This window comes from Oryctolagus cuniculus, chromosome 2, assembly GCF_964237555.1.
Source record: "Oryctolagus cuniculus chromosome 2, mOryCun1.1, whole genome shotgun sequence".
NCBI lineage: Eukaryota > Metazoa > Chordata > Mammalia > Lagomorpha > Leporidae > Oryctolagus > Oryctolagus cuniculus.
The window spans coordinates 95,244,710-95,258,998 of NC_091433.1; the positions used below are offsets into that span (position 1 = coordinate 95,244,710).

At 45.5% G+C, this 14,289-nt stretch overlaps 1 pseudogene; it reads left to right on the forward strand.

Moving 5' to 3' along the window:
- The first annotated feature begins 3,303 nt into the window (after positions 1 to 3,303).
- Positions 3,304 to 5,524, forward strand: LOC138848730 (palmitoyltransferase ZDHHC5 pseudogene; annotated as a pseudogene).
- Positions 5,525 to 14,289: the final 8,765 nt, after the last annotated feature.

Below are 14,289 nucleotides of genomic sequence, written 5' to 3' on the forward strand. Positions count from 1 at the left end.
TGAATAATGACTGTTCCACATTTGTAAAAAAGAGTTATTTTGAAAGGCAGAGTTATATATAGAGAGAAAGATTCCAAAAGACAGACATATTTTCATCTAGTAGTTCACTCCCTAAATGGCCACAGAATCTGTGGCTAGGCCAGGCCAAAGTCAGAAGTTTCTTCTAGGTCTCCTAATGCGCTTGTAGGGACTCAAGACCTTGGGTCATCTTTTGTTGCTTTTCCAGGTGCATTAGCAGGGAGCTAGATTGGAAATGGAATAGCTGGGACATGAACTGCAGCTCAAATGGCTGCCACCATCTCAGCACTCTGCCACAGTGCTAGACCCTGCTACACTTCTGACAAAGCTCACTGTTAATGTGCCTGGGAAAGCAGTGGAGGATGGCCCAAGTGCTAGGCTCCTTCACCCATGTGGGAGATTTGGATGAAGCTTTTGGCTTTCACACACACACACAATTTTTCTTACAAGATTTTTCCTTTTCAACCCTTTTTTTAAAAAAAGATTTATTTTATTTATTTGAAAGAGTTAGAGAGAAGTAGAGACAGAGAGGTCTTCCATCTGCTTGTTCACTTCCCAGATGGCCGCAGTGACCACTGCTGTGCCGATTCAGAGCCAGAAGCCTCCTCCAGGTCTCCCACACAGGTGCAGGGACCCAAGGACTTGGGCTATCTTCCATTGCTATCCCAGGCAATAGCAGAGAGCTGGATCAGAAGAGGAGCAGCCAGGGATAGAACCGGCACCCATATGGGATGCCAGTGCTTCAGGCCAAGGCATTAACCCACTGCGCCATAGTGCTGGCCACTTCAAACCTTCTGTTAGGTGCTCATGCTTTCTGCAACTTATTTAAACCTTGAGTTTTTGCCCTATTTTTTCCCATACATTCTAGAGTATTGCAGCCTTTCTATCTTATGACAAAAATTTACATTTTGAAATTATTCATTTTTTAAAGATTTATGTATTTGTTTGAAAGTTAGAGTTACAAAGAGAGAGAGAGCATTTCTGTCTGCTGGATCACTCTCCATGTGCCCACAGCAGCCAGCAATGGGTCAGAGTGCTTCATCTGAGTCTTCCAAATGGGTGCAGGGACCCAAGCACTTGGGCCACCTGCTGCTTTTCAGCAGCCACTAGTAGGGAGTTGCGTAAGAAGTGTGGAGCCGGGACTTGAACTGTGTCCATATGAAATAATGGAATTACAGGAGGCTGCTTTAGCTGCTATGCCATTATTTTGACCCCAAAATAATTTTTTTTATTTTTAAAGATTTTATTTATTTGAAAGGTACAGTTACAGACAGTGAACGGGAGGGAACGAAAGAAATAAAGGTCTTCTGCCTTGCTTCACCCCCCAAATAGCCACAATGGCTGGAGGTGTGCCAACCTGAAGCCTGGAGCCAAGAGCTTCTTCCTGATCTCCCACATGGGTGCAGGGACCCAAGGACTTGGGCCATCTTCTACTGCTTTCCCAGGCCATAGCAGAGAGCTGGACTGGAAGAGGAGCAGCTGGGACTAGAACCCACACCCATGTGGGATGCCAGCACCGCAGGCGAAGGATCAAGCTACTATGCCACGGCATAAGCTCCATCACCATCTCAAAATAATTCTTTAAAAACCTCTAAATTAGCATAATTTTCAAAATGAAACAAGATAAAAATTTCATACTTACTTTTAAACAATCTTGAATTACTTTTAAAGAATGTTAAGATGTTAAGAGTACTTAACTTTGAAAGCGGAGAATGGGTGGGGGCTATGGGTGGATGGCAGAGTGAGCAGGGGCAGGTGCAACTGCGTGACCCTCATGAATGAAACATCTCACGTGCCCAGGGCGGGCATGCAGTGTGCGGGGGCTCTGCACTGCCTGTCAGAGGTCAGACAGCACTGCCGGGAGGCTGCGGTGACAATGATGGTGGCAGTGATGGGCACTGCTCCAAGGGAGGCACCATAACTCAGTTGAACTCTGTGTCTGGAAAGCCCAAGATCGAAGAAGAAAGACCAGACACAGTGACTAACCTGGAAACTGGGACATCTTTGGAACTGTGCCTTCATTCCGAGTTATTTTTTTAAAGTATCACGTGGTATCGATGTCTTCGTCTTATTCTGCTTATTGGGAAGAAAAGGCTTCAAGGATTTTAAGTTTTCCTTCAGTTTTGCATGAACTCTATAGGAAATGGGGCCCTTGAAGGGCTTGGGAATAGCAAGAAGAGATTGAAGACAGACAAGCTTGCTCTCTCTCTCTGTTTTCTTTCATCAAAGAAAAGTATTTACAACTCAACTTGTAACAGCTGTAGTCCAGCTTAGCCACCAAGAGAGAAATAAGTAACATTAAACAGTCATTGCAGACTATAAACCCTGGCAAAGTCAAGATGTGGGAGTGGTGGCATTGACAAGGCTGCCTAAAACTGACAAGGGCTGCAGTAGAAACAGCTCTTCTTCCAAGCTGGAAGGGGCCACAGGTTCCTTCATGGATAAAAATGCACAGTACACACCTCTTCTAGGTGCTGCTCACATTTTGTGCGAGTGTGGTAGTCATGGAGGTATTAGGGTATCTCCTCAGGAATTTTTCCTTGCTCAGAATTTCCTGCCCTGCCTTGATATTTCCCTTTCTTTTTTTTGAAGACCTGCCTCTGTCCATGAGCTTTACCTTGATCTGTCTGACTGTCCATGTTCTCTACCTGCAGCCATTTGTATGTGTACAACCTACTGTTTGTCTCCAATTTTTAAGCTGTTCATGCTGTGTTTTTTAAAAAAAGATTTATTTGAAAGTCAAAATTACATAGAGGGAGGAGAGAGAAAGAGAAGTATTCCATCCGTTGGTTCACTCCCTATTTGGCTGCAATGGCTGCAGCTGTGCCAATGCGAAGCCAGGAGCCAGGAACCAGGAGCTTCCTTTCAGGTCTCCTATGTGGGTGCAGGGGCCAAAGGACTTGGGCCATCTTCTATTGCTTTCCCAGGGCATAGCAGAGAGCTGGATTGGAAGTGAAGCAGCCTGGACTCGAACTGGTGCCCACAAGGGATGTTGACACTTCAGGCAGTGGTTTTACCCGTTATGCCACAGCACCAGCCCCCAAGTTGTGTTTCTTAATCTCCTCTTTGGCTTTGTTCTGTGGAAGTGGTTATTTATCATTTGGAATCACCATCCCCCATCTCATGCTTTCCTTCTTTTGAGATATTTTGACCTTCAGTTTTGTTTGGGAGGGGGAAGGATGATAATTCTAAATTTGGGGTTTCCCTTTTTTTTTTCTGGACTCTTCTCTGTTGGTTCCTTTATCCCATTGTCTTATCTGTTCTGCCTCTGTGTGGGCCTGGGCTATGCAGCAGGGCAGATCTCCCCTCAGAGCTCCAACATGCTGCAGAGTCTGGATAGAGATTCAGACCCAGAAACACGTCCTGGCCTCAGCAGCCGCTATCTTCTTAATGGGAGCTGCTACCACACTCTTTGCATGTACGTGTCCAGGACTAAGCCTGAATGTGTCACCTGCAGTGCCCATCTACAATGCAGTTATGTTTCTCTTTGTTCTGGCCAATTTCAGTAGGGCCACCTTCATGGACCCAGGCATTTTCCCTCGAGCTGAGGAAGATGAGGACAAGGAAGATTTTCAAGCTCCCTTTACAAAACAGTGGAGATCAAGGGCATCCAGCTGGGCATGAAAGGGTGTGCTACCTGCTGCTTCTACTGTCCTCCTCAATGTTCCCACCACAGTGTCTGTGATAATTCTGTGGAGGAATTTGATCATCCCTGCCCCTGGGTGAACAACTGTATTGGTCGCCAGAACTACCGTTATTTCTTCCTCTTCCTCCTTCCCTTGACAGCCCACTCTATTGGTGTATTTGGCTTTGGCCTCCTTTATGTCCTCTACCACATAGAGGAGCTCTCAGGGCTCTGCACACTGTCACAATGGCAGTGAAGTGTGTTGCTGGCTTATTCTTCATCTCCGTAGCTGGCCTCACAGGGTTTCATGTGGTGCTGGTGGCCTGGGGATGCACAGCCAATGAACAGGTTATGGGTAAATTCCGGGGAGGCATGAGCCCCTTCACCAATGGCTGCTGTAACAATGCACTTTGCAATTCCCCAGCACCCAGATATCTGGAAAGACCAAATAAGAGAATACAATTGTAATCAGACCTCCCTTCCTTCTGCCAGAAGTGTCAGACTACTGTGAAGATCATGGATAATGGCATCCAGGGGGAGCTCAGGAGAACTAAGTCTAAGGGAAGCTTGGAAACAACAGAGAGCCAGTCTGCAGATGCCAAACCCCAGCCTCCTCCTATGCCAGACCTGAACAGTTACATGGGACTGTGAACACACCTTAGCCTGGCTACTAATGGAGATAGCAGCCTTTGGGGCAAGGACAACCCCCCACTTCAACCTTGTACAAGTGTCGGCCAGGTTATAGTAGCAGCAGTACATCAGCTGCCCTGCCTCATTCCTCCAGCACCAAGTTAGTCATGGGGACAGTTTGAGGAAGCCAACCTCAACTGCAGAGAGCAGCCGTCATCCCAGTTACCATTCAGAGCCCAGCTTGGAACCACAGAGCTTCTGTTCTCCCACCTTTGGCAAAAGCTTTCACTTCGATCCACTTTCCAGTGGCTCTCATTCCTCCAGCCTCAAGTCAGCCCAGAGAACAGGTTTTGTGCTGGACCAGTTGCAGTCCATGCGTTCAGAGAGCACCACTTCCATCTCCTGTAAGAGCCTGGCCAATCAGACACACAAAAGAAGCCTGAGCCAGACCCAGCTTTCAGCTATACCTCTCCCTTCCTGTCAGCCTGCCTGACCCAGCAATGGGAAGCCAAGAGTCATCCACGTTTGGTGCCAACAGGTCCAACACGAGAGCCCTCACCAGTCTGTTATGACAATCTGTGGTGCCACATTGTGGCCTCCCTCCAGGGATGAGAGAAGCTGCTGCACCAGTCACCCAGCTCCCAGTCCATGAGGAAGAGCTGGGCTTGGGAGACCCAGGCATTCAGTCAACACCTGGCTCCATCCTTGTAAGAGTTCCTCTTCAGATGACTTGAAGAGATCATCATTGGGCAAAAACTCCATTTGGATGCCCAACTGTGCCCCATTTTGGGAAGCCAGAAAGGCTAAGGGGCCAGGGGCTAGGGTCCCCTGAACCAGGTCCAACCACCCCATATCTGGGCCGTTAAACATCTTACAGCAGCCAAAAATCCCCACCTGGTGTCTCTGAGATAGAGGAAGTGGCCTTGCAGCCACTACTAATGCCTAAAGATGAAGTACAGCTCAATACCGCCCACAGCAAATCCAACGGGCAACCCAAGAGCATCAGCTCAGCCTCCCCTGGCCCCACAAGGGGAGGAGTCAAGAAACTGTCCTGAGCGGGCAGTACCACCTGAGATATGGTGTGAGCCTTCAGAGCCTCCCCTTCCCTCACCACTTTGTCTACACTAAAGGGCCCCGGGTGGCCACCTTCCTTCCCCCAAGGGGCTCCCCTCCCCTGCAAGGCATTTTTTAAAACCCCAATTCCCAGAGGATGAGTGTTTTATACAATGCAACAGAGTTGGGGATTGGAGAGTTGGGGCCCTGAGGCTGGGGTAGTAGCTCCCCCCTTTTACCTTTTAAGACCTTCCTTCCCTAATCCCTGGACCAGACTCAGTGGACATTTGTGCAATTGCTTGCCCTGGAGGACACCAGATCATTTTTAAACCAGAAACAATTTCTTTATTATTGTTATAGATTCCATTTTTTTCTCTTCTTCGTTACCAGGTGTGTGTATAAATATCAAAGAAATTATATATCTATCTTGGGATGGGAAAATGAGGGCGGGATATGTAGAAGTAGGAGGATCTTACTGTTCCTGGTCCTCAGTGCAGCAGGAAAAGAGGGGAGACACCAGAGTCTTCCTTTCCCCCCATGGTCCCTCTCTTGTCTGTTACCAACTAAGGAAGTAGTAGAACCCCCTGTTGGTGCTAAGTGATCAGGAAAGAAACCTGGAGAGAGGGGAGTCTGAGTTCTTGGTTAGAAGAGAAAGAACTTTTGGAAAGTTAGTTTCCTAGGCTTATTGGCATTTAGTTTCCCAGGAAAGGGGTCAGACCTCCATGACATTGGTGGTGGTGGTAGGAGGGGGATCAGGAAAAACATCTGGCCTAATTTGAAACACTATTAGAAAATCCCCCCTTTCTTGGGAGAGAGGGATCAGGGTGGCTTTCTTAAGTGAGCCCCTCAGAGGTTCCCTAGACTACAGTTAAGGTGATTTTAAAGTTCAAGGACAGGAGAGAAAAATCCAAAATGCAATATTTTTCATCACATGCAAAAACAGGATAGAGGAAAGGAGTGGCAGGCTTAGGTCCCTCCAGATGTCCCCTAGGGGTTACTCCTCAGCCCACCTTAGAATGGTGCTGGGTAGAGGAGATACCTGGGTTCTAATCTCTAAATAGGGGAGACCCCAGCCTCTTCACAGAGTCCCTTTCATTTTTTATTCTGATTAGCCATTTTAAACTGACAAATGAGAGAAATCCTGATCTAGCAGCAAACAAAAAAAGAGTACTGAAGGTTATATTTAGGGGCTGGCACTGTGGCACAGTGGGTTAAAGCCCTCGCCTGGAGTGCTGGCATTCCATATGGTTCTAGTCCCGGCTGTTCCTCTTCCGATCAAGCTTTCTGCTGTGGCCTGGGATAGCAGTACATGATGGCCCATGTTCTTGGGCCCCTGTGCCCACATTGGGGACCCAGAGGAAGCTCCTGACTCCTGGCTCCTGGCTTCGGATTGGCACAGCTCTAGCAGTTGTGGCCATCTGGGGAGTGAACCAGCGGATGGAAGACCTCTCTCTCTACTCTACCTCTCTCTGTAACTATGTCTTACAGATAAAATAAAATAAATCTTTAAAAAAAGGTTATATTTAGAAACATTTATGTCATTTGCTTTACCCAGTTTATACTTAACAGCAATACCTAGATGTCTTAAGAAACTGAGATAGTATATAACTAAAGCTATAATTTTTTTTCACTACCCCAGAGTCAGTGAATGACTTGCTATGTCTCAGGCAAATGAACCCATTTGAAGTTGCTGTAGCAATTCCTCCAGGCAGTTTTGGGAGTGTTCAGCAGCAACATTTTTTTTTAAAAAGATTTATTTATTTATTTATTTATTTGAAAAGAAGAGTTACAAAGAGGCAGAGGCAAAGAGAGAGAGAGGTCTTCAATTGGCTGGTTTACCTCCCCCAACTTGTTGCAACTGCTGGAACAGGGCCAATCCAAAGCCAGGAGCCAGGAGCTTCTTCGGGGTCTACCACATGGGTGCAGGGGCCCAAGCACTTGGACCATCTTCTACTGACTTCCCAGGCCACAGCAGAGATGGGTCAGAAATGGAGCAGTTGAGACTCGAACCAGTGCCTATGTGAGATAATGGCACTGCAGGCAGTGGTTTTACCATATATGACTCAGTGCCAGCTCCTTAAAGCTATGATTTTGAACAATTTTCCTATGAAAGAAAACTCAAAAGGCTGGTTCTGATTCATTGTACTTAATACACAGAACATAATTTTAACCTTAGTAAAAATTTTATATTCTGGCTGACATTCACTGGCTGCTGGTGTTTTGAATGACCTATGAATAATGGTGTTTGCATGGAAGTTTCAGGAGCCCACTGAAAGGCAACGACAAGGCAGACCTCACTGACAGCTCATGAGAAAACATGTAACCATTGACTGCGAACAAATGAACTCCATTACCAAGAAGCCTCCACCTAGACCATCTGTAGAGTTATAGAGAATGGGAGAGACAGAGAGAAATGTCTTCCATCTGGTTCACTCCTCAAATGGCCATAGTGGCCATTGCTGGGCCAATCCTAAGTCAGGAACAAGAGTTCCTTCTGGGTATCCAATATGGGTGTAGAGGCATGAAGTGTGGATATGCAATGTAAGGTAATTATAAAAGAGATGCAGATACTTGCTGACCATTCTAATAAGAGAATAAACTCTAAAATAAAGGTACTACAGATAAATGACATTTTAAAGTAATAAAAAGGTCAATCAACCTGGATAAGATTTTAATTCTAGATATGCATGTATCTAACAAAGAAGCCCAACATTAAATGAAAGAAAATGACAAAAATCAAAGAGAAAAGACTGGTCAAGACTAGTATTAGGAAGCGGCACTATGGCATAGAGAGTAAAGCCACCAATTGTGGCACTCATTCTAGTCCTGGCAGTTCTAGTGATCCAGCTCCTGGATAACTCACCTTTTTAAAAGATTTATTTATTTATGTGAAAGACAGAGTTACAGATAGTCAGAGAGAGAGAGGTCATCCATCCACTGGTTCACTCCCCAGATTGCCAAAATTGCTGGAGTTGGGTGCCGGAGCCCAAGGACTTGGGCCATCTTCTACTGCTTTCCCAGGCCATAGCAGAGAGCTGGATGAGAAGTGAAACTGCCCGGACTCAAACCAGGACCCATATGGGATGCTGGCACTGCAGGCAGTGGCTTTACCTACTATGCCATAACACTGGCCAGCTTTGTAGCAATTTTGAAAGAAAATCAGCAGAGGAAGGTCTCTCTCTCTCTCTCTCTCTCTCTCTCATTCAGCATTAGATATAATAATTCTTAAAAAATTAATATTAGGAGACATAAATATGTAACTTTTCTTTTTTTTTTTTTTTTGACAGGCAGAGTGGACAGTGAGAGAGAGAGACAGAGAGAAAGGTCTTCCTTTGCCGTTGGTTCACCCTCCAGTGGCCGCCGTGGCCGGCGCGCTGTGGCCGGTGCACCGCGCTGATCCGATGGCAGGAGCCAGGAGCCAGGTGCTTTTCCTGGTCTCCCATGGGGTGCAGGGCCCAAGCACTTGGGCCATCCTCCACTGCACTCCCTGGCCACAGCAGAGGGCTGGCCTGGAAGAGGGGCAACCGGGACAGAATCCGGCGCCCCGACCGGGACTAGAACCCGGTGTGCCGGCGCCGCTAGGTGGAGGATTAGCCTAGTGAGCCGCGGCGCCGGCCAATAAATATGTAACTTTTAATAATGAACAGTACAGGTTTGCAATATATTGGAAAGCATAAAGCAACTTGACTATGTACTTGAACAAAAGAATACACATTCTGTTCAAGTGCTCACATAACATTGTCTGCAGAAGACCTTTTGCTAGGTCATAAAAGAACCTAAAGAAAATTAAAAGAATAAAAATAGAAAAGGACATCCTATGACCACAGTAGATTCACCTGGAATATCAATAACAGAAGAACATTTAAGAAGTGCACAAATATGTGGAAAATAAGAACACACTCCTAGGAACTACAGAAACAAACCATAAGGGTCATTAGCAAACATTGTGAAATGATGGGAAATGAAATGCACATAAAAAAGTAATGGGATACAGTTGAAGCTGAGGTTAGAGGAGGCTCAGTCTCTCCATTCCTATAGCTTTATAAAATGGGAAGTTGTGAGCACTTTAACTTTGCTATTCATCATTATGTAGGGTCTTTAAAGTTTGTAGACAATTTGTCAGTATCTGCCAAACACTTTATTAGTTCCACCAGAGGGCTGCAGGGGACAGCAAGCCACCACTAAACAGTGAGCTTTACACCAAAACTCACCCTGGAGGACCCATATGGTGCACAGGCTTTCTACTACCAGTGATGTATGCACAGCACCTACAGGAAAACAAGAGCATTTTTCCCTCAAGACTCAGCTAAGATATGGTTGCAGCTTCTGGAAGACTTGGGCAGTTTCCACATGTAGGTAAAGATGCTGAACATGACCCTGATGGCTTAGGAGAAAATACTTTTCTTGTCCATGTTTCTCACTTTTAAAAAACATTTCATGGGGCAGCACTGTGGCATAGTGTTACCAGTAAAGCCGCCACTTGCAGTGCCAGCATCCAGTATAGGCATAGGTTTGTGTTCTGGCTGCTCAAGTTTCGATCCAGCTCTCTGCTATGGCCTGGGAAGGCAGTAGAACAGGGCCCAAGTCCTTAGGTCCCTGCGACCATGTGGGAGACCTGGAATAGGTTCTGGCTTCTGGCTTCTGGCTTCAGATTGGTGTGGCTCTGGCTGTTGCAGTTATCTGGGAAGTGAACCAGTGGATGGAAGACCTCTCTCAAACTCTCTCTGCCTCTTCTCTGTAGCTCTCCCTTTCAAATAAACAAATCTTTTAAAAAAACCATTTCATTTGAAAGGCAGAGATACAGATTAAGAGACAGACACACACTCACACACACACACATAGAGAGAGAGAGGGAGAGAGATTGCCTTTGCATCTGCTGGGACCGGCCAGGGCAGTCAGAAGCCAGAATCTTATTCTGAATCTACCACACTGGTAACAGAGAGATAACTATTGAGCTTGCTGCTCACCTGGTTGTGTATGAACAGGAAGCTGGATTAGAATCAGTACTGGGACTTGAACCCAGGTACCATAACATGGAATGTGTGTTTTTTTTTCACTACCATGCCAAATGCTTTTTCCCTGAATGTTTATCTCATTTTCTGAAATGCTTCCAGGTGAGTTATTCTGTGTTTCTTCATATAAAGTTTAAGGAAGAGTCATGTATCCATTATTGAGTGTTTTAATGGGATGGAGCTATATCATGCTGTGATATTTCTACAGATTCAAGAGGGCTTGGGGAAGAAATCCCAACATAGATTCAGAGAGTGGCAGACAAAAACAGTGTGAAAATATACATAATGTATCAGAACATTGCAGTAAGGATCGATGGTTCTGCATTGGAGTCTGAGGTGAAAAGAAGATTCTGACCTCCTGCAGTCATCCTTTCATTAATTCTATATCATTCTCTTCTGTACAACTTCAAAGTAGTTGTAAATGTCTTCAAAAGCAGAGGTGTTAAAACTCAAATTATGCTCAGTTTAGATATATTATTTGTACCCAAACCACAATCTGTTATCTTCTTACTTGCCTGAATTTATTAAAAGCAAACTTTCAAATAATATATTTAAAATAACTACTGAGTGTATCTCATTTTCATCTGTGAGAATTTCCTTGTTTAATTTACAATATTTGTAAAAGAATAATCAGTTTTCCCTCTTTTTTTTTCAGGCAGAGTGGACAGTGAGAGAGAGAGAAAAAGGTTTTTCTTTTCTGTTGGTTCACTCCCCAACAGCTGCTGTGGACAGCACGGTGCAGCCAGTGCACTGCGCTAAACTGAAGCCAGGAGCCAGGTGCTTCTCCTGGTCTCCCATGCAGATGCAGGGCCCAAGGACCTGGGCCATCCTCCACTGCACTCCTGGGCCACAGCAGAGAGTGGACTGGAAGAAAAGCAACTGGGACAGAATCTGGTGCCCAAACTGGGACTAGAACCTGGGGTGCCAGCACCGCAGGTGGAGGATTAGCCTATTGAGCCATGGCACTGGCCCAGTTTTCCCTCTTCTAAGTAAAGACAGAGACTCATGAGGGAAAATATCTCAACAAAATTAGCTGGGTTGGAATTTGGCACAACAATTAAGCTGTCACTTGAGACACCCACATCAGCTACAAGAGTGTCTAGGACAGAGTCCTGGCTCTTCTCGTAATTTCATCATCTTGCTAATGGGCACCCTTGGAGGCTAAGCCACTCAGATCCATGCCAGCCATGAGGGAGACCTGGAATGAGTTCTTAGCTCCTGGCTTTGGCCTCACTCAGCCCCAGCTATTCTGGGTATTTTGGGGAGTGAACCATCAGATGGATCATCTCTGCTGTCTTCTCAGTCTCTCTGGCATTCAAACAGAAAGCTAATTTAACAAACTAAGGGAATGGGATTCAGCATAATGATTGGAGCACTGCTTGAGATGCCTACATTCTATGTCAGCATGCCTGGGTTCAAGTCCCATTGCTGCTCCTATTGCACAACAATTACCCCAAACTCATTAGCAATGTTGTTATAGAACCCCCTAACCAGGACCTGCCCCATGGCATAGTGGGTAAAACCACTGCCTGCAGTGCTGGCATACTATATGGGCACCACTTTGAGTCTCAGATGCTCCACTTTTGATCCAGCTCTCTGCTTTGGCCTGGGAAAGCAGTGGAAAATGGCCTAGGTCCTTGGGCCTCTGCAACCACATGGGAGACCTAGAAGAAGCTCCTGGTTTCAGATCAGTGCAGCTTCAGCCATTGCAGCCAATCAGAGAGTGAACCAGCAGATGGAAGACCTCTCTCTCTCTCTCTCTCTGCCTCTCCTCTCTCTGTGTAACTCTGAGTCTCAAATAAATAAATAAATCTTTAAAACAGAAACAACAAAAAAAGAACCCCCTAACCTATATGTGCTTGCACAACACACAGTAAGCCAATCACTGACATTGAGTGGTGGTGGATTGAGGTATTTATGGCAAAGTCCAAAGTAAGATGAAAACTTTTGCTTTATTTCAGGGCTTCCTGAGAAGTTAAAAGTAAATGTTTTTATAGATTAAAATGGGGGCTGACAGGTGATTGTTGAGCTTTGGCCAAGTTCCTGATTGTTCAGTGGTGCTTGTGATCTTCCTTTTATTGTTGGCAATGACATGTTCTTTAGGGAATTTTTATGATGTCCCGGTGGGCTTCAGTTGGCCTGGGCTTTACATGTAAATGATAGTTATTTACTTCCCAGACTTGGATTTTTCTTACCTGGATCTGAAACTCCCCTAAATAATCCTTTCCAGACAATTTTGGCTAACAGGGTTTTATCTATTGCAGAAACAAATGACTTCTTTTGTCCAGTGATTACTAGCTTGTGAGGCCAGCTGTATCACTCCCTTTTTTAAAAAAAGCTTTATTTATTTACTTCAGAGGGAGAATTTACAGACAAGCAGGGAGAGAGAGAGAGAGAGAGAGAGAGAGAGAGAGAGAGAGAGAGGTTTTCCATCTGTTGGTTCACTCCCTAAATGGCCACAATGGACAGAGCTGAACTGATCTGAAGCCAGGTGCCAGGAAATTCTTTCCACATGGATGCAGAGGCCTAAAAGACATGGGCCATCTTCTGTTGCTTTCCAAAGCCATTAGCAGGGAGCTGGATCAAAAGTGGAGCAGCTGGGACTAGAACCATCACCCATGTGAGATGCTGGCACTGCAGGTAGAGGCTTAGCCTACCATGCCACAGCATTGGTCCCAAATTTTTTTGATACTGTATAGGCAAGGAAACTTTGAGCTAAGAGACACAGACAAGAGGCTGAGCTCTGATTTTGTATTATAGAAGTTTTGTCTCAATTGCCCCTATTTCTTGTTATTCCTCAAACCTCAGGGAAAAGAACAATGACTGTCTGACTGGGGTATTGTAGGAATGAAAGGAGACAAAGTTTTAGGTATTTCTTTTATTAGTTATTTATTTACTTAATAGTCAAGTTAACAGAGAAAGAAAGAGAGAGATTTTCCATTGCTGGTTCATTCTCAGATGGTTGCATAAGCCAGGGATTGATCATGACAAAGCTAGGAGCTTCTTCAGGGTGTTCCACATGAGTGGTAGGGGAACAAGTACTTGAGTCACCTTCTACTGCTTTTGCAAGGCCATTAGCAGGAAGCTGGATCAGAAGTGGAGCAGCTGTGACTCAAACCAGCACCCATATGGGATGCTGAGTAGTAGTTGGCAGTTTTACCTGGTACACTACAACACCAGCCTCTGTAGGCATTGCTTCAGATAAAGTTTCTAGTCTCGGGTTTAGCTGTAGAGATCTTCTGAATTATGAGAAGGATTGCACAGGCAGTTTCTGTGCAGCTTTTTTTAAGATTTATTTATTTATTTGAAAGGCAGAGTTACAGAGAGGCAGAGGCAGAGAGAAGTCTTCCATCTGCTGGTTCTCTGCCCAGATGGCTTCAATGGCAGAAGCTGAGCCAATTCAAAGCCAGGAGGCTTGGAGCTTCTTCCAGGTCTCTCACACAGGCGTAGGAGCCCATGTACTTGGGCCATCTTCCAGTCTTCTCCCAGGCAATGGCAGAGAGTGGATTAGAAGTGGAGCAGCTAGGACTTGAACCAGTGCCCATATGGGATGCTGGCACTGTGGCATAGCAGGTAAAGCCACTGCTCACAGTACTAGTATCCCATATGGGCACTGGTTCACATTGCAGCTGCTCCACTTCCAATTCAGCTCTCTACTATGGCCTGGGAAAGCAGTAGAAGATGCCCAAGTCCTGGGGCCCTGTACCTGCTCAGGATACCCAGAAGTTCCTGGCTCCTGATTTGAATTGGCCCAGCTCCAGCTATTGTGGCCATTTGGGGAGTGAAACAATGGATGGACGATCTCTCTTTCTCTCTCTCTGCTTCTCAAATAAATAAGTAAATAAATAAATCTTTTTTTAAAAAAAAAGATTTAGCCTGCTACAGGTTTATTGAATTTCAAGTCCCATTTGCAGTTGCCTTAGCAAGGTCAGACCCATGGGCTTTCTAGGA